The sequence below is a fragment of the Lytechinus pictus genome, chromosome 1 (assembly GCF_037042905.1).
Source record: "Lytechinus pictus isolate F3 Inbred chromosome 1, Lp3.0, whole genome shotgun sequence".
NCBI classification, from domain to species: Eukaryota; Metazoa; Echinodermata; class Echinoidea; order Temnopleuroida; family Toxopneustidae; genus Lytechinus; species Lytechinus pictus.
The window spans coordinates 12,413,070-12,437,456 of record NC_087245.1 but is presented as its reverse complement, the minus strand read 5'-3'; the positions used below and the strand labels follow the sequence as shown (position 1 = coordinate 12,437,456).

General features: G+C 32.7%; 1 pseudogene; it reads left to right on the top strand.

The window, feature by feature from the left end:
- LOC129257529 (uncharacterized) overlaps positions 1-18,759 on the top strand; it is a 28,545-nt pseudogene extending 9,786 nt beyond the window's left edge.
- The last annotated feature ends 5,628 nt before the right edge of the window (positions 18,760-24,387 follow it).

Sequence of the window (24,387 nt, the reverse complement as noted above, 5' to 3'; positions counted from 1 at the left end):
GATATAATCTGGATTTCAAGTTTTTAACGGTTCTTTAATAGATATTTTTCATTGCTCCCTCAAAGTAGTACCCAGGGAACGTGCCAGACCGCTGCTACCATCATGCATGCCTATCTCACTTCATTCTATAAATCTATATTTACACAATATTTTTCCTTCCAGATGAGCAAACTCTCAAAGAAATAGAAAATTGGAAGAGTGCTGCTAAGGACGTGGAGGGTTCTCTGGATGCGGCTTGTAGGATGGCAAGGACAAACAATGATCGTACAGGTATCGCATCTCTGTAGAAACAAAATATTCCTAATGCTGAGTGCTCTGAGAAAAATGGTGGATCAAATATAACTTCTACTTATTGAATGACAAGTTATGGCAATGATTTGGGAAAATCTTATGGAGCGAACTACTTCCTCAGTCATCACCCAGTGCTTGTGCAACTTGGCACATGCAGTCTCGCAGAACATGCATTTTAAAAATCTGTTGCCAAAGTAACAGCATATGTTCCTCCAATAAGGCCATTGTGAGAGGACAGGGTGTGTTAATCACCTTCAGTTATATGTTTTGTTTATATCTCCTCATCTAAATAGGTTTATTAGAACAGTCCACATGTTAATACCATATTTAAATTCTTATGTTCCATTCAGATGGTGCAGTGCTCAAATAGCAATTAATTCTTTCAAATTTAAATTTTCTTTGTTCAATCATTACTCTCCACAGCCATGAGAAATTCTGTAAAGAAGTTCAACTTCATGATGTTAGCCATGGAGAGAAGAAATCAAGAAAACAGCCTTCTTGGTCAACAAATCTTAGAATGTGAGGTAAATTATCATCTACTTAAAATAATTCTTGTTCTGGTAATGATTAAAACAATGATTGAACTCGGTCTCTTGTTTTTCATTAGTGGGTAGCAAGAAAAGAATTGAAACTATTAAAGATTATTCTCCTCATCAAAGTGAACAATAAACAAAGGGCAAAAATAGGCTTGGGGTGATATTCTTAAACTCTTGTAAATTCCTTTTTTAACTTTCCTTGCAAGTCACCTATTTAATAGGGTGCTAATATACCTTAATGCTCAGAAACTCTGTAGCTCTCAATTAATTTGACCTAGGCTACTCTCGCTTAAGTTCAAACTGCCTCTGTAAAAAGCAAAAGTTTTAAAACTATTGAACTGGTTCTGTTTATCTCTATCAGGTAAAGATCAACCATGTCTCAAGGTTGAATGAAAAACTTGAAGTAGAGATGAAGAAGAAGACCCAGAGAATGGAACAGATGGAAAATATCATAAAGAAGAACAATGAAAAGATGGTAAGTGGGAATTTAACCATTATAGTGCCCATCTTTGGTGTATAGTAGTAAATATTGCATGCTAGATGAGAATGTTGTTTGGTCAGATGACCAAACCATTTGAAGGTCATTCATCAGTTATTGTCTGTTGTTGGAAAATCACCTTTCTTCTCTGATCATCACTTGAAATAGTGTATGTTTCCTTTCAGTTGCATGGTCCAAACGTGAACTACAAATTTTTTGTTGTTTACTAAAGATGGATGTAATATGCATGTTATATTGCTTTTAAGCTTGGCGAATAAACATGCCACCGGAATGTCAGAACACAATATCAATAGACCAGGATAGATACATTTGAGTCTTGCTATGCTTCTCTCATGTCACATAACATCATATTAAGATTCAAATTAGGGACCATTCTGCAGACTAGGCTCACTTTAGCCAGCTCAACATAAATTGTGTCGGGGCCAATTTCTTTGAATTCTTGAATTCCACTACTTTGACTTACATTAAACATGTAATAGATGGTATGTAATTGGTGGTATTCTCACATTAAGTTAAACTGAGGTCAAGAAGTAACCAGAATTTTATGCAGCACTTCTATGAAATGCTAGGTTTGGACTATTTTTATTGAAATAGTCTTCACTTGGTGAATAAGTACTTCATTAAAGAGTGGTTTATGTGTGGTATTCCCAGTGCTGTGAAAATTAATATCCAACTTATTTTTCTTTATGCCTTTAGGTTGATCTCCAATACAAGCTGAACGAATCTAGGATGGAAATATCCTCTCTCAAGACAAAGCTTGAATCACAAATCAGCGAGGATTCCCCAAAATATGCAGCCCAGTTCAACAATCTAGAGAAAGAGAAAGGTAAGGATCTGAATTTCGTTGCTTTTGACTTATGGTGTCCTCTGCAACAATTGCTCCTGTCTTTGATTTCTTTTTGTAGTGTTGTGGCCCAGTGTGGAACATTGTTGTCCAGTAGATTAGTCTCTGGACTTTGAAACAGAGGGTCGTGGGTTCGAATCCCATGGCGTAATTTCCTTCGGCAAGAAATGTATCCACATTGTGCTGCACTCAACCCAGGGGAGGTGAATGGCTACCTGATAGGATTTATTCCTTGAATGCTTTACTGCCTATTAATATGGCGGCTTAGCTACAACCGGGGTAATAATATGATACCAAGTGTCAAAGGGCAGTTGAGTACACATAGTAACTGCACTCTATAAATGGACATATTATTATTATTATTATTTCTTCTGGTACCCCTTGCAGAATTTACCATTTTCCGCTCAGATGTAGTTTATGGGTAACCAGGAGGAATGCATTTCTTGAATGTTGAAGCACCTGATCAGGGTAACTCTGCTATTATAGCCTGGTATAATAATATGCAGCACATAGAAATATTAATTTTGTATAGTGAATGATAAATGTTCCTTATTATCGTTATTCATGTTTTATGTAAATAATCTGAGCAGTTGATTGGTTCTAAACGGTTCTTGTTATTAAATACAATTCCTGCTAGCCTCTTACAAAGGAGCAAATTTATAGAGAGGGTTACATATGATATCTTGATCTGTAAATGGGCCTAGTTTATGTGTAACTATTTAAGGTGTATCACATGACACGCAAGACGCATTCTACAAGGTCAGGCGTTGATTTGTTAATGTTCACTTTTCAAGTGTTTGTTTCGTATTAATCATAGTTGCTGCTATTGCCAAGTGTAAGGGACTTGAAGGAGCCATTGTCAATCTGGAAGATCATCACAAGAAGATGGTCGAAGACCTAGAAATGAAGTATAAAAATGAAGCGGTAAGATCTTATTAGAAGAAAATGATATCATGGACAGAAAAAATGAATGCTAAGAGGTAGAGGTATGTATATTAGTTGCATAAAATGAATGGATTAATTAAATCAAATTAATTACAGGTAGAAATTAATAGATAGATGGATGGATGGATCGATCCATTGATCAATCATGACATAAATCATGACAATGAATGGGATTGAATATAGCAAAACTAAAGACAGGAGATATTAAGGTCATTAAGGCCATAAAAGAAATTAGGAGCTGTTCCAGTAATTTCTTTCATATGACTTCTTCTTTCAAATATGATTGTATTGCAGGATACTGTAATGAAGTTGGAAACGGTTGTTGATAATTTGGAGTCTGAATTGCGGGAAACTCTGCGTAAGTACTTATTTGTTTTGGCTTTTTGTCTAATTCCTTGTTCTCTATACCAAAAAATGAAGCTACTACAGGATGCTAAAGAGAAAACAACAGCATTATTTCCAGTGTTATGTGAGGCTGTATTTTGTTTTTTGTTGCTTTATTTATTTCAAGGTACAATGTTTTTATCACCTCTGAAGGTCTATCATTATTTTAAAACCAAACTTTCAGGTATGCAATGAATCCTGAAGGCTAAGTTCATTCCATTATTTGAATAATTGGAGGATAGTCAAACAAGCCGTACACTGAAAATTTCATCAGAATCAGACTCAATCTATGGAAAGATATTGCATCACTTTTTAAAAACGTTTATCTGTAAAATGTGGGCAATATGCAAATGAAAGAAGTGATATCATGTCATACATCTATTATCAATGTGTTAATTCTCAGATATGTCAATTTTCATACATTGATTAAACTCTTCATTAGATAAAAATAGGTGGAAATAATAATGAGGGTTTTTTTTTCATCATATTTCTTGAAAATTCATACCATGCTTACATTATTGGAGGATTTTTTTTTTTTTTTTTTAAATTTAATCTCAGAAACCCAAGAAGAGTATGCCCACCAGCTTGATCTAGCTGAATATCAGAAGATGGATGGGAAGAACCAGGCCGAATCACTCAGAGAACAGTATAAAACACAGATCAAAGATCTTAAGAAAGATGTAAGATATCAGTCAACCATTTAGAAATATTAAATCATTCAGGAAGAGATGGTTTTCTAAGTTTCAAAGCTTGAGTTCTGGTATAAAAATCTAATTTCAATAGGATATTGTAAGAAGCAATCCTGAAGTGTTATCATATGCCAGAATGCTTATTTAGAACGACAAATTTTAATTAAAATAATTAAGGCTTGCTTGCAATTGTATTCATTTCATTATCATGTGCTATCCCTGGTGTAGCTATTTAACACAGGAACAACATGTGGGACCATACTTTAAAAAAGACTGGCATTTTTAAGTTATTTTTTCTGGTCTTCACGCTTTACTCTGCGCTATACTCAATAATTACACATTTTCCTGAAGATTCTTTTGGCAGATGATATGTATTTATACTTTGTATAATTCTGTATAAGTTTTTGTTAAGTTCTGCAAAGATTTTATTTTCTGTTGTTACCAGTGCCAGAGTTTATCTTTAAAGAGCTCTCTACCTTTATATTCTCAAAATTGGCAATGATAACATTGTTTCTTTTCTCACTACATATCTGTTAGATAAAATTGAAAGCATCTAGAAACTAAGCTGCATAAAAATGTTGTCCTTGACTTTAAAGAGAACTTGAATATAGAGCATGATATATGAAGTAGGTGCCATTTTCAATTTCATCCCTTCTTTTTTTCTGTGGTTTGAAAATTGAAATTAATATTGGGGAAAGTGTAAATGTATTTCATAACTTTAACATGGATTTTATAAATATTATTCAATGATATACCAGATTTCCTTAAACATTATTAATTGTGGGCAATGGAGCTGAGATTTCTTGCTTGAAATTATGATCAATATGATCAATAACTTATGATTGACAGATATATATTATGGTGTAGTTTACCATCATTCCAACATGGTGAAATTCACAATATAATTGACAGATGGTCTGATGTAATTAACATCTCTCTTGATTTGGAATTTTGATTGCAAGATGCATGATATTCATTACATGAAGGTTGATTTCAGTTATGTACATCATTCCTTCCCCAGTCAGTCAGCCCCTTTACTGAAACTGTAGTTCAGTTGACTAAAGGTCATTGTAGCATGCATGTATAATATGAATGCCCATTGCATATTTAAAACATATATATAAATAAGTTGCTTGATTTTTTATCAAAAGATATATTTAAAGTAATTTGATTACTGATTAGCACTAAAGGTAGAGAGCTCTGTTAAAATTATGCAGTAAACATCCTTTACTTTGATTTTGTAATTGACAATATGAAGTGTGAAGAAACTTTTTTTTTCTTATAGATAGATGATCTTCACCGAGAGATTTCATCACAGAAAGCTGAATTAGATTCAAAAGAAGCAACAATAGATAAACAGGTACAATTATACTTCCATTATTCTTACCAAAATTGTCGATAAATATATTGAAATACATACTTTACTTTACACATGTGATTAAAAAAAAAAGTATTGTCCAATCTAAAAATAAATCTACGAGCTGAAGAAGTGTCCCCGATTGGACGTGAAACTTCTCAATTTTCATGAAAGTAAGTCCAGATGAAAAGATTTAATTTTTCTATCATAACTTGACTTTCTTTGTGGATGAATCAAAACATATATTAGTTTATTGTCCAATATATTTTTAAATTCACTATATTATGAACACAGTAACAAATCATGTGATATTTTACCTAGATTATCGAAGTAAGCCATTATGAGTCCACTTTATTCCTTTATCTTTGTTAAGTTTAATAAAGCTAACCTAATTTTTTACTAAAATTAATGTACCACATCAATAACACTGTGATGTCAAATGAACTTTAAACCTCTAAGATACCTTTTCAACATGAAAGGTAATATACTTTGACAGATGAGAAGTTCAGATTAAAACGGACCCTGTAGTCTTCCAGTAAGACTTCCTTCTAATGCAAGAAAATACCACTCTTAATGTCAATTTCTGACTCTTCAGTGCATGGTATATTATAGACGTGATCTTGTTATCTAAATTTATAGCATTGGTTGTACCGGTATGTATTTGTTATAGAGCAAAATACAGACAATGCTCCTCCAAGTTCTGCTAAATTGTACAGTCTTAATTAATGTAATAAATCTGAGCTAGACATATCAATTACTTGTTTTTTCTGAAACACTAGGAGCAAAAGATCTCTGAACTCGGAAGGCAGGTCAAGGAAGCACAAAGGGCACCCAAGGTCAAGGAGGTTCCTGTATCCAGTGACACATCAACAAACTTCAAACAACGTCTGACTAGCATCAAAGGAGATTATGAATCTGAGATTAACAAACTGAAAGACTATCTGGACAAAGAGAAGAGTCGGTAAGTGTCACAGTTGAAAGATTAAAGTTGAATATCAATATCAAATCTTAAGACAGTCAAACCAATGAGGTTGAAATTAATAATGGAAATTGCTGCTAGAGGGAGGGTTAATCCAGTTATTCTTTTGAGGAGGAAAAGTCGAATTTTAAACTTCTTAGAATTTCTTCTAAACACAGAGATCAATTGTGTTACTATTCATCTCATATTTTCTTTCATGTAATTTCTTTGCAGATTTCTTGCTGAGAAGCGAAGACAAGAGCAGGACATTAAGATGCAACTTGGTAACATTCATAAAGAGAGCATTCACATGATGAGAGCTATTAATAGATTCAAAGAAAGCATCGCTGTCATCTTAGAAAAAGAAAGTGAGTTGAATAAGGTGATGTGTTAGCTCATTTTGTAGAACATTGCTTTCTTAATCCTGTGACTCAGGTTTTAAACAGTTTGAAACCATGATATTATATTCATCTATTGAATGCAGAGATTTTGCTTTCAACAACAAAGTTGTTTTTCAGCTAGTCTATAGAAATTTTTTTAGATGTTAAGCATATGATGCATTTTTTTAGACAAAAGAATATAATGCTTGTTTATTAATATGAGTGATGTAATTTGTCTCACCACTTCGGAATACTGTTAAAAAGTTTTTTTTTTAGATTGGTATTCTTTTGTTTATGTCAATATGGAGAGCTACAGAGCTGCTTTCAGCCACAAGGTTGTTTTTCAGCAAGTCTGTAGACTTTTTTGTGTGTGTTATACTTCAAGCAATTATACATACATTATCACTAGTGTACTTTGTCCCAGCATATTTGAATGCTGTTAAAAAAGTTGCAGAGCTCTGTCACATAAGGGCTCATTTTATACAGATTGATTATAATAACAAATGCACAATTTCTATAACAAATTTACCAGCAGCCAATCAGATTGAAAGATTCCAAAAGCTTGTAATTGTTAATTGTAAAAAGAAACAGACCCCATATCTAAAGGAGGCATATATTCTTTTCTCCTATTGATCTTTTTTTCAGGTCTTCTAGATACAGCTCATGAAATAAGGCAGATGGATAATTTAATTATTGAAGAGGTATTTGATTTTTAAACTTTTGTCATTAAGGAAGTAATAATGCTATAATTTAAGCCTGTATTTAGTGTAATCTGAAGATCCATTTATTGTGAAAGTTTCAATTCAATGCCAGATGAAATTAAAGATTTCATTTTTAAAGATAATAGTAGTATAATATTCATTTATTATTTTTCAAGATATATAAAATCTATTGTTTATGTGTAATATAAACAAAAAAGATGTGAAAAAGTGGAAAATTGCTAAGACTCAATTTCTTCATATCTGTTGTGCTGTTATATACATGTATACCTTTTACTTTCGTTTGGCAAAAAAAACATTTTCACACTGAAAATGGAGATTATCATTTCTTTTCATTTATACAGAAAGTTGCAACAGATATCAGAAGATCTTTGAACCAGTTGGCTGGAAATGCTATGGAATGTAGGTGAAAAAATGAAATCCATTCATTGTTATAATCTGTGTTATTTTCCATGAATATACATGTATCTGTAAGGTTGTCTTCCTTGTTTACCTTCTTTTGTGGATTAATCAAATGTGTATCAATGCATGGATGTATTCTCATGCCTCTACTTTTCATAATCTAATTACCCTTAACTCCACCCCTGCTTTAAAAAATAACATAAAATAGTTAACCAAGAGAGTGTCATCGGCCTGCTGTAGAAAGAGTTGTGTGTATCTCAGAATATTAACTGCAAGTCCAAAATGTGCTCTTTCGATTGGTTGAAATTCAATTTGCGTTTGAATTTGCTTTTGATTCCAACTTTTCCTGCAATGTGCCTTACATTATGATCCTATCAACTAAACCCCATTTGATGCATGCTGTGCTGTTCACATCCAAGTTTCATTTATTTGCATGCTGAAAACTAATCTCTGTTCTGTAGAAATGTTCCTTCAAATTAATGTTTACTCAACTCTTTCATAAAAATCTCACCTCCATATTTTCTTTCCCCTTCATTGCTTATCACGTGTCTATCTTCTTCAAGTTCTTTGTTCTTAATTTTCATCACCACCTTACATGTATTTCCACTCTATCTGCTTCAAAGAAGTAATACTTTTTTTGTTTCTTTAGGATATGCTCCATAAAATTGTATCCATGGTAAAATAGAAGACATTTATATTTCAACATTTATAGGACATGTCAGATTTCTTGAAAACAAAGTATTGACTATGTCTGATCTTAAAATTGTGACCAAAATAAACAAAATTTGACTAAAAGCAGATGTCAAAGCCACTATTCAGTGATTATGATTCATTCTCACTATACAATTACACTATGTTTATATCAATACCTATTTCAAGATATCAATTAACCAGATTTAGATAATTGGTTCAAAATCCAAATCTCCCTAAAAAAACATTTGTCAGCAACTGCCATTGTTTGATAGAATTGAAATAATGTTTGTACCAAGTTTTCAGAATCTTCTTATCATCTTTTCTCATCTATCACTCTTTCTGCTTTTGTCTTGTGGTGAACCCTATCCATTTCATCTTCATCTGGAGAGCCCTTCATGAAGCAGCACGCATTGACACTGATTTTCAGCGACAAATTTGATCTCAGCCACTGAAATACAAAGAATTGGGTAGCTAATATCTGTCAGTGACAATCACCTGCAAACTGCTTCATGAAACTCTAGCTGATTTTCCATGCTATCATGGGCCCATCCATTTCTTTTCATGTTACCATTTGCATGTCATCTACATTGTTCTCACAGTATTGGTGTCACTTGAATTAAAGATTGCACAAGCTCTTATGAATAAGGTGAGGTTCATAGACTAATCCTGCTTTTTGTTTATAATCTGTTATGACTAATATAAATTTTGTTATTCTAACAAGTTGATTCGAACGACTTTGTCCAGACTTTTTATGGGGTTGGGAGAGGTGTTTCAAAAAGAACAAGTGTGATTTAGATTTGCTTGGATATTCCAAGTTGTGCACAGTATATGACACCTTATTGTATTGGTCATTTACTATAATGCACAAATCTTAGGCAGTTTTCAGTGAGATTGCGTATTAAATACCATTTGCATTGGTATCTTAAATCTTACTTTTTATGAAAACTTTCCAGGGGGTCGTTGCAGAAAGCATTGTTTAAACACAGATTTTTTTTAAATCAGTGCTAGTTGCAAAATGTGTAACAAAAGTTGGTTGAAAATTGTGTTGCATTTCATTTTATTACTCCTTTATACTTACAAATCTTTCAGTGAGGAGTCCCAAATCACCCTTTGTAAAATTGTTACCATTTCACCGAGCTTCCAAACAGTTTTGAGTACCAATATATTGGACCAAAGTGTTGTAGAATAACTTTTAAAACAATTTCTTACACTTGTGCTTTTACAAGAGCAAGTGCATGTAAGCTTACTTGTATAGTATAATTTATCCTGTCATTTTGTGGTGTATGTTTATATTTCATGCACAAACCATGGCAGTTAAAACAGTTTACTTGAATATCTGATTGCAATACATTTAGAATGACTCTCTCAAGATGGAGCTTCCCAGCTATACAACATGGAGGGTACCATTTACACAAATACCTTGCATTTTAAAGTGCCATTTACACAGAAAAAGTTTAAACCCTAATGTGGTGGCTTTAATCTGGTCACATGTACTTAATTACATCCATGGGCAATTGAAGTTTGAACTGTACCCATCAATTTAAACTGTACCCATCAATTTAAAGCTTCCTTTGTAATTTTGTGCCAGAGAGATACAGAAAGGATCCATTGACACTGCATAGTAAATAACTTCCAATGCTGTTAACATCTGTGGAGGTGTTATCAAACCTGTGATATTTGAAAGAGCATTTGAGGTACTTACATACTATGCTGTATAGTCTTTATTAATGTTTGAGTTTGTTACTCATTCCATCTTCAGCGCATAGAGCTAAAGGAAGCACTTACCGCCAAAGTGAAGACTCCGGCAACACCGCCCTCTGTAGATTGCAGTGTAGATGTGGATAAACTCTGTCAGGAGAACCAGCAGTTGAACGAAAGGATATTAAAGGTATTAAAGCTTTTCTCATTCTTAAAATGCAAAGTTATTGTGTACTCTATTTTACCTTTATTAGTCATATGAAGCAGTTAGTGTACTATACAAGTGCATAATTTGCTATGAGTGTTTGAAATTTCTCAAGCCAAGAAGTATGTTTATGATTTTGTAACGTTTAACAACAATATTATTCCCATCATTACATAATGTATCAAAATAATTGTTAATCCCCTTGACAGAGAATGATAAAAAAATGGTGATTTAAAGGCAGGAAACATTTATATGTTTTGAGTGGGGATACATTTCTGCTTAAAAAAAGTAAGCAACCTATCTTGATATGAACGAGTACTAGTCTAGTATAAAGTAATGTTTGTAAATCTCTTTTTATCTGTTTTTTTTTATGCTACAACAGTATCAAGACCAGATGAATGCAGCTCAGGTTAGCTTTGAAGAAATGAAAAGGATCAATGTAAGTACCTTATTTACTTGTTGATCTTAAAGGATAACAAACCTTATGAAAACATATACCGTGTATTCTTTAGCAAATGGAAGTCAGATATGGCAGAAAACCAAAGAAATACAGTATACTGTTTATATGTTTTTTTTTAATATGAATAAGAGAAATACCCTAATCACTGAAGTGCTTGGAATAAAGAAAAGCAATGTTATAATTAAATTCTAATAAAGAAAACACATTGTTTGTTTTATAATTACAATGAATAGACTCCATTATTAAATGCAGTGTGCAAAAGTTTTTAAATAGCCATTTTTTAATGTAATTGTGAATATAAATGGTTGGCAAAATGTATTTTAATCACTGCCGAAGTGACATAACCCTATCTAAAAAAATGATTTTTTTTGGAGTATAAAAATATCTCTGTGAGAGACTGTATTCAAAGGAATAGTATTTTGCTTCACAGTGTAGTGATGAAAGACGCATGGTATTTGGAGAAAATGTCATTTCATAGATTATCGAGTTACAATGAAAATAATGATTTTCCTCAAAATCCTAGATACTAGGTTTGTTATATTGATAGAATTTATGTATTTTTCCATTGTATAAAGAAACTGAAAAATATAAGAAAAAACTCTAAAGCCCATAGCACACAATGCGATTTGTTGCAATCTGAATTTCAAAGAAATTGTAATAACATTTTATATGGACATGCCAACCGATAAAATCTTAGCAATCAGAGTTCAGAATAGTGGTAGGACTACTGACATCGAAATTCAGTCTAGTTCGAGCCTCCCTTTAGGATCCTATAAAAGCAAATTTAAATCCAAATTGCAATTATGTCATCATCCGCTGCAACTTGAAGCCGATTTGGACTTTACTCCAACCACAGGGCTTTCCGCAAAGCAAAATAATGATTTTATTATTCCTAACATCATGCCGAACTTAAAATGAAATAATCTTACTTCTTGAACCTTTCATATGTAATACAAAATGTGAGTTATTAAAAAATTGTGTCGCATTGGATTGCGAAGTGTGCGCTGGGCTTAATATTCTTTGTAGTCATTGATTTAGGGTTCCTATTTTTCTTGTGACCATTAAAGGAAGAGAAATATAATGCCTTATTGGAGAGACACAAGACACAAATCCTACATGCAAGCAACCTACAGAGGGAGTTACGATCAATGTAAGTCAATTATTGATCAATTCAAATAAGAGACACCAACCCCTCCTTCTTTCCTTCTCCTGCACAAATATAAAAATATAAAAATTATAACAAGCCTCTACAATCACATAAATACATGTAGAAATCTAATAGGAGTCATATTTAGTGTCTCAAAAATTTCTACCTTCATTTAGATCACCTTGAGGAACTAAGATGTAATAGTGTATGTATAGATGCATGAATTGGTATCAAATAAACTATGTTGAATAATAACAGGAGAATGATAAGATAAAAATAAAGGTAATTAGACCCAAATAATCAACAAGAATAGAAGTTGAAAGCATCTAAAACTTCTACAAAGTTACCTATTACCTGTAACACTGTCATACACTTTGACCCGTATAATTTCATGTCTTTACTCAATCAGTCCGTCAACCAAAGTTTTAAATCCTGTTTTGTCCTCGTTAATGGGCTGCAATCTCCCTTGTCACTTCTTTCCCTCTTTGCTTGATTCAATGTATCTTCCATCATCAACCCAACCCCAAACCAATCACCCTCTCCTAATCCAACAGAGGGTCATGGGTTTGAATCCTAGCTATGGCATTGTTTCCTTCAGCACTTGACCCAGGTGAGATGAATGGGCACCTGACAAGATTAATTCCTCAAATGCACTGAGCGCCACTGATAAAGTGGTAGCTCGAGCCAAAGCCAAGGTAATAATAGTTGCGCTTTGTATCCTAAGGCAAAAAGTGGTATATAAATCCAGCTGTTATTACTATTATTTGCTTCTTTGTCATTTATGATAGGGAGGTTGCATTCCGTGAAGAGGTGAAGAAGAGAGATGCTAAGCTGAGAAACATGAGGATGAGCCAAGCCCAGCAAGAACGTAACCAACAAGTTCTTGTATCAAGACTCAACAGTGTTGAAGAACAGGTAGACATCAAGCCATTCCATCTTATTTGCTTCTATTTGCATCTTAAGTCAAACATTGAAGCTGCCGAAATCTCTAATTCTTGTACTACAAAGAAGTGTAATAACAACCCCTGTCTTGCAGTATGCACAATGTTTACTAGTCCAATTCTGAATCAAATACAATATTTTGTTGATATTTACTTTTCAATGTTTCCATAGACTGGCTACTTTTTAAGTAGATAATTCACTTGCTGGATGCACAAACCAATACTAATATTTCATGACATGATAAAAAATTGTTATTATTTCCTCTAGTCTTTACAAAAACATATGGTGATTGTTCTTGAGTTCATGCCACCCCAGCTTGATGGAATAATATTCCAAATTAATTTCATAAAACCATTCAGTATAGAACACTTTTTAAATTACACTTATTTAAAATACACCTTAATTTGACAAGTGAACTTAGTAACACTTCTTTTTCTATATCTTTTGTTCTAAAGCACTTAAAGACATACTGACATTATGTGATATGATCTATATATAAACTGTTTATTATCATTAACATGATCATTCTATGGTGCTTTATAGCTATTGATTTTCAGTGCAATGAAGAGAGTGGTCTTGTGAAGACTTTTGAACTTTTTTTTTCCTGATAGCCCCGCCCAGCTCTGAAGAAACCTAATGTTGAGCAGATGAGGATGAAAGTCAGCGATCAACTCAAGAATCTCAACATGCTAGAAGAAGCCTTCAAGGAAAACAAAATATCACAAGAGCTGCATACGGTAAATACCAGACGGTTGAGCTCAATAATTGCATTTACTCTGCCCTTATTCTACAAAGAAGCCTTTTATTTCCATAATGGAATAGAATAACAGTTGATTCAGAATGACAAAATAATTGCATTCCTGGGTTTATTTTAAGACAGTGAACTTTATGCAAACAGGTACTAAGAGTGTAAAAGACTTTCTATGCTTCTGCTCTTTTGTAAGACTGACCACAATCATCATTGAGGGCCCATGAAGAGGGCTCAAAGTAATAGGTATTCTAGTTGTATATATTGAATAATGTACAGACATTAATGCTTTGTTGTTAGCAGTTGGATGAAAGTCTATGTCTTTAAGTATTTTTGCCATTTTGGACTTAAGAATTGTTTTAATTGTTTTTGATGCAGATAACTGTGAATATAATCACCCAAACAATGGAGGTCCCCGAGATCAGATTAAGAAGTCTCTTTGAGAGATACATCACATTCAGACGGTTACAAGAACAGAAAAGTTAGTTCTCATTCAACAATCATATTCCTAAAGCAGTTACACAATTTGGTTCAAGTTATTTCTATACATGATCATTGATACAGTTTTAAGAACACTAATAATAATAATAATAATAGCCAATTTTTATAAAGCGCTTTTCCCAGAATGGCTCAAAGCGCGTTACAGCATATTATTACCCCGGTCATTGGATTCATTTCAATCCCGCACGAAAAGTGCACAATTTCCACTCCCTGGGGAGCATTCCTTGCATTCATCGCAGCCTCATTATGGCGCTGGCAAAATCAAATATACAATATCTTTCGCAACCTACCGGGTACCCAATTAGCACCTGGGTCGAGAGTGGCAAAGTGTGGATTAACGCCTTGCCAAAGGACGCTAGACCGCGGTGGGATTCGAACACACGATCCTCTGTTTACAAGGCGAGAGTCAGAACCACTACACCACGGCTCTAACATTAACGATTTGCTGATTTTCAATCAAAATGCATATCGTAAAATGATTGTTTGCTCATGGTTCACCCTGAAGCATATTGCATATATTGGAAACATCAGATCCATAGCAGTATTGGTGCTTCACTTGAGGTTTAAATATTGATTTTAAATTAGCATGATCGCTTCATCATTTAAGTTTATGGTATAATTGACAATACAACTTTGCATCTATAATGTCATCGGTGATATATGTGCCGATTTTCATTGTGAATGCGTGTTTAATGGTTGAAATCATGGAGGTCCCTCCTTTGAAACCCTTTTCCTCCATTAGAGAGATGTTCAGTGTTCAAAACAATCCACTACCAATAATGGTTAACTTAATATTGCAAATTGTGATTGTTTTTATTGATGCTTATTTTTCTTTTAAAAATGATCCTTGACAGAGGAGTTATTTGAAAAGATAAAAAGTGAAAAGGAGGGAGAGAAAGAGAAGGACCAACGTCTTACCAGCTTTTTGGAGAGGATGGAGAAACGAATGTGCACGGTAAGTTCAAGATTTATTTATTTCAGACCTTATAGTTTTATCTCGTCGCTCAGTTGATTTTTCCACTTGGTAATAAACAACAAAATCTTGCTACAATATCAATTTTGTATGTTGATGTTTTGTTATTATTTGGCATGCATTTAGTCAGAATGATGCAGCCATTTTTATTTGCTAATCATTTGTTGGATCGTTGGACAGAAATATGTATTTGAAAATAATTCAATGGATTTATCATCTTAAAAACAAAAATCTTTATGAAATCTATATTTCCTTTCTTTTTCATCAGAGTATCAATAAATGGAGGGATAGAAGAGAATTACTGAAGCAACAAAGAACACAGCTCTATGAACAAATGATAGCCATGTGAGTCTCCTTCCTCCCCCTTCCTCAATAGCTAGTACTTAAGGACATCTAATCATGTCCTTAAAATGAGAGATGAGAAAGGGAATTTGGAATTAAGAGTTAGAAGTTTTCAATCAAATTTGTAGTAGAGAAAGAACCAGTGAGGTACAGACAATTTTAAGCATGGATTAATAGATTGATTCAGTTCTTTTTATTGGTAAAGTAAAGTAATACTGAAGTACCATGATATAGATAGGAAAAAACAAATCATTTTATTTAGGCCTTGCCTGTTTTCATCAAAGAATGTCTACAGCATTTTGACTTCATACCTTATGTGACATTATATGCAAATTGCATTGATGTTCTGTAAATGTGAAATAATTCATTGAAATAAAAATTGAGTTGTAATGTGCAAACAATAACATTGCTTACTACGAATATTTTACTGAGCTTTCACTAAAATCGTGAATGGCATCAAGCATGATATTTTTTATGCAAGACTACAAATTAATGTAATCACAAATGTGATGTTTACTTACCATACACAAGTTTAAAATAAGTCTGTATTCAGTTGACAGTATCTTCCATCTCTTGACAGCTTTGATGCTGTATCACAAGAAGCTGGTATCAGTATGATACGACCTACAACTGCAACCTTCAGACCTTATAAACCACCAAGCAGACGACGCAAGCACAAGATACCGTCTAGTGGTGTTCATATGGATGTACCTGTTAGCATGGATAAGGAGTCTGTCATTGGGACTGGCATGGCCCTGTTGGGAGAACCTGGACCCTTCTGGAGGGTAGGTTAGGCCTGGTCTGCATGGCAGGTCTTGGAACTCGTTAGATGTTCCGGGCCTTTGGCAGAAAGATTTGCAGTGAAGTGCAAGTCCAAAAATCTTATTCAACTTTATTTTCAAATAATCAGGAATTTAAAGGTTTTGAAATAATGATATTGATAATGGATCGGCATTCACTGTGCTCCATCTATTTGTTAAAACATTCTGAGGTGTAGATGGATTAAAAAGATAAAGGAATTACCGGTGATTTATAATATGTGCTTATGTTATTGATAAAGGATGTTAGTTGTTGAGAACACAACCATCCATGTTAATGTATTCAATTTCTTAAGAGAAAAAAAAACAACAGTCCAACCATTAAAACAGCATCCTCATCAAAGTTTTGACATCACTCAGCTCTAGTCTTTACCCTTACCATCCTCACATTTCTGTATAGAAAATAAATTATTAGGGATCTGGAAAGCTACTCTGAAATTACATGTGTAACAGAGCCTTGGATGCAACTTTACCTGAATCTTAGCTATTCTAATCATCCAAGAAGATTTGACCTTATATCAGCATGTCAAAGTTCAATGTCTTTTTTCTGTTCTTTATGCAGATGCCTGCTAACTGGGAAGCTACTACAGCTCTTGTGACTGTTCCAAGGATGCTTGATATGGATATCAATACAAGACGCAAGACTGCACAGGAGTATGTACACATATAATAGTGGTTATAATAGAAATGAACAAGCAGCACCACCTCGTGTCCTTAACTACTCAAATCTGACCAGGGGGGTGTTTCACAAAGATTTAAGTGTGACTTGGATTTGCACTTAAATTTCCAGTTACGTACGGTATAGGAGACATCACCACATTTGTCAGATCATGCGCACGGGACGCGCACGACCGCGTATCCATCAATCAGATTGTGTGTTGCATATCATGTGCGCGTCGGCATTTAAGTGCGACTTAAGTCATACTTAAGTCTTTCTGAAACACCCCCCTGGTTCCTAATCCATAATGTAACATTCAAAACAGTGTAGTCTTGATGTAATATATGTCCACCTGAATGATAACATGCTTATTTACTATCCTATGCATTCATACTGCAGTTATTATGTTACCAAATAGATAAACAAGTAAATTCCTCTCAAAATATTTTAGATTCTATATAGAAATAGTATTATAGGCTTATTTGTTGTCTGTATTATTAATAGGTAAATCAAAAGGTATATTCTAAGACTAACTGTTTATAGCACACAGTCAATGAGAGAAACACATAGAGTGCTGGTCAGTTTGCTTACTCTTTAAGTTGACCTTCCATTAAATAATTGCCAAAATCAAAGCATTTGTTCAGATTAAAGTATAAGAAAACATGCATCATTTACATCTTCTAGGTTGAATTTTGCCTCTCTTGAATGTATTTCAGTGGTCCCAAAAGATTTACCTGCATACCTTTTTTCACAAGGCAGGTTTTTCTTTAGTTTAATAGTATGATTAATTTATTATTTCAAGGAATTTCCTTGAAACAAAAAGGCATACTACTTGTTCTGCTCTATGTTTTGTGAAATCGTTATGGAGCTCTATTTATCATAAAGTAAGCTATGAAGTAGTGCAATGAGCATTTGTCCAGTTCAGAATGTTTTCTGTCAAAATATATGTGAACAGTCCTAGCCATAACATGTTAACAGTTCATCCAATTCTTTTAAGTATAAATATGATTGTTGCTTACGTATTCATACTTTCTACTGTTGTTATTCTAATAATAATAATAGTGATGGCTACTTATATTGCGCACAGGTCCACCTTTCGGTGCTCATGGCGCTTCTGTGAGGTTAAACAATCAAGCATTCCTTTATGTCTCTTTTCATCCGATTATCTTCTTTTTTTCTCCCTATTCCATTAAAATTCATTCATTCTGTTTTCCTCTTCCCTTAATTTTTTTTCTGTTCTCTTCCTTTACTTCTCTTCTTCTCCCTGCTTTTCTTCTATCCTTTCTTTTCCTTCCTCTCATCTCCTTTTCTCTCTTATCTTTAATGCTTTTTTTTTTCTTTTCCTCTTCTTTACTTTTCCACTCTTTTTGTTCTCTTCCTCAGTGTTTTGCTAAGACTTGGCAAGGGCAGTGCCCATCGAAATATCAACCCTCCAAGAAACAACCGAGAACCATCAATACCCCCTATTGCTTCCCTCTTTCCTCCAATTTCCAAATAGCCTTTGATGACTTGAACTCTACTTTATCTGAGAAATTTATTTTCTTTTAGTATTGATTCATTGCAATGTCATCATGGTGTGTTTCAATTGAGAAAGTATTGATTTTTTTAATTAGTTAGTAATTTGTTTATTGATTGGTAATTCCATCATTTTATAGATATCAGTCAAAGTGCCTTAAAGTCAAACAAAGAAGTGAAGAAGTAAATAACGGTGATTCAAAGGGCTATAATATGATATTATGCTCTTAAAATATTGAAATACAGGAACAGAAACTTTGATAGAAAATGTACATTCAGAAATACTGCAATTTAAGTGCTTTTAAAGTCAATTAATACTGAGAAATTATTTATACATGCTGCATATACAAATTGAATGTATGTGCTACTATTTTATGACAATTTGATCACTTTGTTGCAATTATCCCAAATGTCAAATTATTTCAAGATTCAAGTCTGATGGCAAAGTGCCACAAAAGTGCAATATGAGGTGTTCAAAATGTTTTCAAATTAGTAAATGAATTCTGAAATCTTTAAGAAATGCACTTGATTTGCAGTAGAGATGAAAGATATTTTTTTTATTTGTATATTTTTCTTCTTTGAAGTGTATCTTATCTAATATTAGCAGTAAGGCAATAAGACATTCATGATACTTCCATCCGATTCATAATAAACTTTATTTTGATCACAGCATAAAAAAATACATTGATTTCTAAATGCAAGTTTTAGGAGGGATATGATTTTACAAAGTCAAATCATTTATATCAACTGTCAAATACAAATGATTGGTAACTTCTCGAGATAAAACTAACCATTAAAGATTGTTGTGGATGAATAAGTCAACTTTGTCTCTTTTTTTCACAGTCATTTTATTTAGCTTATAAATGATTAAAATGTTTGAATGTATGAAAATGTCTGAATGAATATGCGAGAAAGAAAGGAAGGTTCATAAAGATGTTTGTAAACTAAAAATATAAAGCCCAAAGTTTTACATTATTCCAAATATATTTTAAATGATATAAAGCAAAATAATATGCTTTGCCAGAAAATCTTTTCACTGGTAAACATATCAGGTTGAGCTAATGTGATCAAGAATTACTGAAAGGAAAGACACATTTGGCTGGCTATATTCCATTTGTTGTAAAGTTGTACATAACTTTTAATCAAATTATTACCCCTCCCCCCTCCGCTTTGTCTGTTTAAGTACCGACTTGTCTATTGTACGTATCTATAAACAGAAATGCAAAATATTTTGCTTTGTACCACTTCGGAATTTCAGTTACCCCCCCCCCCCCCCTTGTCAAAAATAATGAGCTGGTGGAATTTCTCGGAACAGAGACTGAATAAAGTGTTGTGTTTTACAAGGTTTAAGATACATATTTACCCAGCATACTCTTGACTCCGGGGTGAATTAAGCATAATGATAAAATGCATCAAAGATAAATAATGGAGGGAATGTCATTTAACTCTTCTTGCAGAATTGAAGTTTTAATTGCAAAATCAACCATATCCCTATTTAAAAACATACACATGCTTAGAAAAATAAACACCTTCAGAAGAGAAAATTATGTGGAATATATTTTTAATGACATTTGTTTCTCCATCCTGCACAAATTATTTCCTCAGTTAAGCATCAAACTGTTGTTTCTTTCTGAAAATTTGAATTTTACTTTTGACATTTGAGGATACTTGACATCCTCTTTGGGTCAAGTTTTTATTTTTCTGTGAATAAGGCCCTTTAACCTCATATCTTAAACTTTAGTAATTGTATATTAGAAAGCCTCATATAAGTTTATTGCTCTGGTTGGTGTAGAAATCAGCCTGCCAAACACCAACAACAGGGTCCCATCTTACAAAGAGTTATGATTGATCTGATCAATCATAACTATGGAAAGCCAGCAACGGCAACATCTAAAATACATGTTTGGTCAAAATATTTTCTAGAAATGATGTATATTCATACATTCACTGTTTTCTTGAAAATTCAGTATGCTTCTCTTTCTTTTCAAAGGACATTGAGCAAATTTCCTAAAGAAAAAATTATGACATTGATGGATTTCCATATACTTGATTGATTGGATCAATCTTAACTCTTTGTAAGACACGGCCCAGATGTCATCACCAAAATTGAAATCGCCCAACACTGACTCAAATTCATGCTATATCCGAGAAGAATTATTTTAATCTTATATGTTGAAGTCCACTTGATCACCTTCAGTTATTACCACATTCTCATTTCCCAATGTTTGTGTAAACATCAAGGTGATCAAAGAGGTTGTCTGCTTGCAGTTGGGTGTGATTATTTTCATTAATTACAAATAATAACACATAGAAAAATGACACAAAGAAATACCATGTGAATATAAAACACAAATTCAAACTTTGTTTAAAAATGATATATACATTAGTCTCTTCACCATATATACATATAAATAAAATGGTTGCACGTTTGTATTTTATGAACATATCTTTACCAAAGACAGAAAAGGGGAAAATCTGCATTAACATTTGGAAATAAATGAAATAAACCAATTTTTTAGAAAATTACATACAAAGTGATGGTGACTTTTTGAATAATCTAAATCATTATAACTGCACTTTAAACTTGTGTAATACTAACATTAAAAAATAAAAATATCATGGACAGGGTTAAGAAATTAACAGTATAACAGAATGTTATGCTCATTTAAAAAAAAGTAAAATAGAAATTGGTGGGGGAAATGTATGCATATGTTTACATACATGAAAATGAACAGCTTCAAATTTGTTAAAGGGGAAGTTCACCCTGACCAAAAATTTATTGTAAAAATAGCAGAAAAATTCGTTGTAAAATATTGGTAAAGCTTAGTAGAAAATCCATCAAAAATTTACTTAAATTACTTAATTTGTGTTGTCTTATCAAACAGCATACCCATATATGGAATAGAATAAACATTAAATTAAATGTCTTTTGTAGTTATTATTGTACCTTCAGTTTATCTACCAACAAATTATTTCACACCCGCTCCTGAAAGAAAACAACAATTAGTCATCACGAACCATTAAAAAATATGATTTATGCATTTTATATTACAAATCATATGGGACAGTTGCTCATACATGAAATCAAAAATTAAAAAAATTAAACTTTTTATAATTTTCTTCATCTTTGATGGAATTTCCCCAAACCATTACCAACAATTTTTAAAAAATTTCTTGGTATTTCCCCCCCCCCAAAAAAAAAAAATCTCCAGGGTGAACTTCCCCTTTAATGTTCTTGATTTGGTCATGCAATAATTTACTACTTCCATTGCAAAAACATTTAAGCAGTTCTAGGGACATTTTATCAACCAAGATTTACCCTTGTAATTCATATTTCTATTAAAGTATAGCATCATGACAAGAATTTCTGACAAATATATTCAGAACCTGGTCAGCTTTCTATGGAGAATTACTTAAATAGAACTATATAATACCACACACAGTCCAAGTAACACATTGAAAGTGGCAGCCCAAATAATTCTATTTGGTGCTAATACACAAGCTCACATAATGCCCAAATGCAAATAAATGTAGATGTACACATCTTGATCTTATCCCAACATATATATATGAATTCTTAACATAATGGCATACTCCTGAAAATATACTTTATGAAGTGGATATCACAACAGCCACTAACTGTGAGAAGTAGTAGTCAGTGCATCTGAAGCACAAAATATGTCATATTGAAAATAAATTGAATAGGTTCTCATACAGTTACACTGAAAAAAAGAAGAGCAATGGCAATTCATATCTGCATATTTTGGAAAACAAACTGCCACACTAGCACTTTGCATGAACTGCAGTGTCCTTGGGTCAATTGAAAGTACATATATCAGAGCAAGTTCAGAGGGTTGAATGACTGGGGAAGGAATGATGTAGATAACTGAAATCAACCTTCCTGTAATGAACATCTTGTCATCAACATTCCAAATCAATAATGTTGTTGATTACAAACAGCCACCTGTCAATCTTATTGTGGAATTCACTATTATGTTGGAATGATGGTAAACTACTCCATAGTAGATGTGTCAATCATAGTAGCTACCTTTTTTAATGAATGAAGGAAATTTCTCCTTCATAAGCCTAAAATTTGCAACATGACTTAAATCTCTACAATATTATCATTACATAACTAGATTGAAATAGCTACCTTTTTTAAAAATGAATTCAAAAGGAAATTTCTCACTCATAAGCCTAAAATTTGCAACATGACTTAAATCTCTACAATATTATCATTACATAACTAGATTGAAAATATGGGCAAAACTTGTAAATCAAAGCAAAAATAATTACTCTAAAAGAATACTGTTTGCAATACTGTTTGATTTATTCAGTACAAACAACAATAAAATTATATTTTCAATACCTATTTAATCATAGTTGAATCTACCCATAAGCATGCAGGTAAACTCGCAGTAGAATAAATATTAAATCATGTACACTTAAAATTGAATCAGCTGGGACTAAATCTTGAATGCTGGCAGCCGCAATTGAAATAATATTTGTTTCATTTTGCATAACCAATGTGACATATTACTTCAGACTTGTGAGGTTAATATCAAGAGCACCTTTACATGTAGCTAAAGTACATAGAATATCTTTTCTTGGTTTCTTGTTTCACAAAGAAGGACATATCATTATTACTATTGCACATATTTCGCATCTTGAGGCAAAGCTAAATTCAGAATGAAATATACAAAATACAAGGAAAGCTAAAAATTCAAGTTTGAGTTACAGAAACATTTTTCATACGCTTTTTCATAGATCATACAAAAATACTCTTACTTTTCCCACCTAGAAAAAAAGAGTGAACATTTAATGACTGGCAGTTTCACAATTATGAAGGCAAAAGTAATCCTAAACATGTTTTACTTTTTACAGTACATTTTTTCATCAGAGAAAGACCCTTTCTTTACCCTTTTTTAACTGTTATTGCTTGCTAAGCCTGAATTATACAATAAAAGACAGATGTATATAAGCTTCTCCATGTAAGATATCTCAGACCTATAAATCAAAAGAGAAAAAAATCAACTAAAATAATTTGTGATTGTACTTTAATAACAATGGAGTACAGACTGTATGAGTTTATATGTTCATTGTTTAACAATGCAACTTGCTTGTAAAAACTGTAATTAAATTCTAAATCAATTATTTCAGTGAAATTATATTCGATGTACTGTATATAATGCCGTCATTTAAATTAAATCAACTGTATAGAGTTATGATTTTGATAATCTCATTAGATTGCTGTATAGTTCAATGGCTCAAGTGATATTATAATACATCCCAAACACAGAATGATTATACACTAGTCTTACAATTTAAATAGCATCACTTTAAGACTACATACATCGCCATCATCAACATCCTCAGCTTAGCAATTCTTACACAATGTGCATATATATTTACAACTGGGAAAAAAATCATATCCGTAAAATAAACAGAATGAAAAAAAATCTTGTGTAAATCAGGAATGGTATATGTAATATCGCATATTATGGCACAGCACAGCAAACTTCTTACTGGTAAAGTCTTCATATAAATACTAAGCACACTATATCACACCATTATTCATTCAATAAATAAATAAATGAATAATTATTTGAATTTATTTACTATAAGCAAATATATTTGCTTGATTCTTTCAGAATAACTGCTTTACTATTACCTTGCTTCATAG